We start from the raw sequence: 3,595 nt of genomic DNA, 5'->3' as shown, positions 1-3,595 counted from the left end.
AAAAAAAAACTCGAATCATTTTTACTCGAGTTGAGCTCGAGCCTTAAATTTCGATTAGCGAGCGGGCTGGCTCGGCTCGTTGACATTGACCATCAATGTGGTTGAGAAGTTGCTAGTCTAGTCGAGCATGTGGACTTCTCGGTCGGAGTGCACCAGTGTTTGCAAGTGGGAGTAAGTGAATAATTACTACAGTAAATAATGGAATGTCAACTAACTATTCATTTTTATATTATTGCGTTCGGAATTTTCCTTGCCAACTTATGGACAAGGTCAAGATGTCTAATGTTACAACATAATTAAAACCTAGAAAAAATGAAGAAGAAGAAGAGTTATTTTTTGTGCTGGCTTTTTGCTTTATAATTTTCAATTTTGTATCTAATATGAGCATTTAGTGGGCTCTTTTGGGTCTCAACGTCTCATCAATCATTGTGATTCTGATTTGATGAAATTATATTTACAAAGAACTGTGTTGGACGGCCAAGAAGATTTATTGTTTTACAAAATGTTAATGGATCACAAGGAGATTCCATCTTGTCATATCATGAAGTCAATAATTGAAAGCAATATCAGCTTATGAGCATTGGACATTTTTCTCCACTAAAAAAAATTAAATTTTCATTTTAAGTTACTTATTTCATCTGAAAGATGATCTAATAAATATCGGCTATTGGCATGATACATCAACGTATTGATGAGTAAATTTATGATGAATTTTAATATTTGAATAAAACCACTTTTTCTACAAACTGAACATAAACTTATTGTTTATTTTTAAAAGGGTAAATAAGACTTTTTAAAATGTAATTTTTAAATACAGCTACGCACGCTCTCTGTTCAACATCGAGAGATACGTAGACTAATTAACGGGCTTGATTCTTGTTGTTTCTTGCTATGGAGACATTAACATATAAAATGTGATTGACTGTCCCTGTAAGAAATATCAAGATCCATGCTTACTATTGGCAGTTAATTGAACATTAATTTGAGTGATTATCTTATAACTAGTTTAAGAAAAGGTTTGGCCAGCATTACATTCACATGATCTAATATGACAACTAAATAACAACTCTATTTCTTGATATTATTCTTCGACCTACAATTTGTTGGAATGATCTTGTTACTATATTTGAACTACTGCTTGTGGGGAGGCCACCCGGCCTCGAATGGGAGGGGGCTTAGCTATGGATCCTCCCTACTTGCAGTCAGGGTAAAAAGAATATAAAAGCGATTCCTGTAGTAGAGCAAGGGAAATGGGAGCAATCTAAATCGTGAAAATAGGATTGTGGGAGAGTCAAAATGCAACATAATAACACAAAAATAAGAGTTGCAACTTTGTCAAAGATAGATGTAATTTAGGCCCTATTTGGCCCCCATTTTTTCAAATTAAAATGGGAGGAATAGTATTTTTTGTAGAATGAGTAGTTGATAAATAAGGAAAAAATTTCGATTTACATGTAATATTATTCTATGAAAAATTGTGTAATTGAAAATAGATTAGAGAAAAATGAAATTTAATTTAATGGAGGCCAAAAGGAACTTAGAGCTTTGGAGTTATGAGTGGTTGACTATCTCCAATTTTGGATTGAAATTAGGCATATTATGATTGATTTGTCCACAAAATTTATTGAAAAAACAAAATCATAAGCACACAAGTGCCGAATCGACCACTCCCAAAACACCTATCATAAAACGAACGTAGGTACAATTAACATAAAAGAATTTAAGTTGACTTGTCGAGTAGATTGACTAAAGTGTCAAATTTAAACTTGAAAAAATTACGAATTTTTCAACCTCACCATTTAAGAGCATAATATCGTGCCATTTGACCACTTTATTGATAAATGGAGTGAGATCAACCGTTAAAAAAAGAAACCTGTTTTTAAAATAATAAAATTAAAGTCAATTGATTCGATACAAATTCCACTGTACATAAGGAATCTTTTGAGGAAAACATCATGTTACGTGTCAGCATGTTTAAAAGTTATTTTTAAACAAATATAATACTTTTTAAAAAGTAAGTTTTATTGATAAAAGAAATAATTATGAGAAAACATGTTTGATTAAAGAAATAAAAATAAGTTAGTTTCAAGCTCAACCTAATATTCCCACTTATGTGTCAAAGAAAAAACTATTATTTTCTTTTCAATATGCTGCCCAACTAAAGGATTTGCAATCCTCTGATAGCTACAACAATTATTAGTTAATTGATTTGAAGATATATTAAACAAAGGGACTATCTTTTTGGAATTTTCTTACTGTCCTGAAGCACATTTGTCAAGACACGATTCTATTCAATTTTTGAGAGTAAAGAAAAAAGAGACGAGGGAATAATTTTTTTTTTTTTTTTTTTTTTTATCTAATTCGAATGAGAAAATTCTAATATTCCTGGATAAGGAAAGGCATTATCGAATGAAGTTTAGTGGGCATCTAGAATTGTTCACATCATACTTTTATTGTTAATTAATTTGAATATTGTGATTTGATTGAAATTTTTATAGATTAGTTGATTATAATTGTTTGTGCAATGATTTCATTTTTTGAAGTTGAAAAAGTAATGCTCCACTTTCTAGAATTCAATCTTCATCAAATTCATTTTTATCCACAAATTTCACGAACTAATAACATTTATCAATTTTTTTAAACAAATATTTTATTAATTTTTATCAAAATCTACTAAATTTATATGTCAACCCTCATGCATAATTTTTAATTCGCAACTTCGAAATGCACTTCATTTTGTTTGCAGATAAAACATTTTAAGGGTTGCAATTCCTTGCCAACATATGCTTAGACATGTCAAATTAAGAAATTGGTCCCATGCCATATTACGAGTGACTTTAGTTTGGCCAGAGTAACATCTCTAGTTGTAACCTACGTTTCTTTTTGGCCCATATTTTTTAAAATTTATTTTCAATCCCACATTTTATAAAATACACAACTCTTATCAATTTTTCAATTACACGTTTATTCAACTTTTATCGCTAAAATTTTAATTTTGAGTAAAACCAACAAAGGGCTACATGTCTCTTTAAAGGATTAAGTGGGGGCCAAGGTTCATTCGCTAGAAGGTATATATTTTGTCCCATACAATTTTCATTTTTTTAAAAGTAATTAAATGCAAGAAATAATGGAAAGAGTGATGGGCAATGAGATATATATAAAATATTAGGGGGAAAAAAGTGTGCCTGAAGAAAGTAGAGATGACAGAAAAATCCATTATACTTGCTGCTCGCGGGTCGTGTCCTTAACATGACAAGAATTCCCCACCATCCGGTACACAGGGCAGGGAGTGGTGAGGTAAGGGCGGAGAAAAATGTCCCTCATTACTCGTCTCGTTTAAAATTCATTTCAAAATAGAAGTTTTTTATCATATCAAAAGAAAAGAATCGTCATCATTTATATGAAAAACATTAATTTTTCTACAATTTGAAAAAAAAAAATTCACAAACTAAAAACATTGAATAAAAAAAATAATACAATCATGCTACACATACATGTTCAAAAACAGGTGAAACACATATCGATGCACTATTGGACAATTCGAAAAATAAAAATAAAAAATACCAATCATTTGCTGCCAAATCAATTTGTGTTG

The sequence above is a fragment of the Olea europaea genome, chromosome 22, assembly GCF_002742605.1.
Source record: "Olea europaea var. sylvestris chromosome 22, O_europaea_v1, whole genome shotgun sequence".
NCBI classification, from domain to species: domain Eukaryota; kingdom Viridiplantae; phylum Streptophyta; class Magnoliopsida; order Lamiales; family Oleaceae; genus Olea; species Olea europaea.
Note: the sequence above shows the minus strand (reverse complement) of the source record.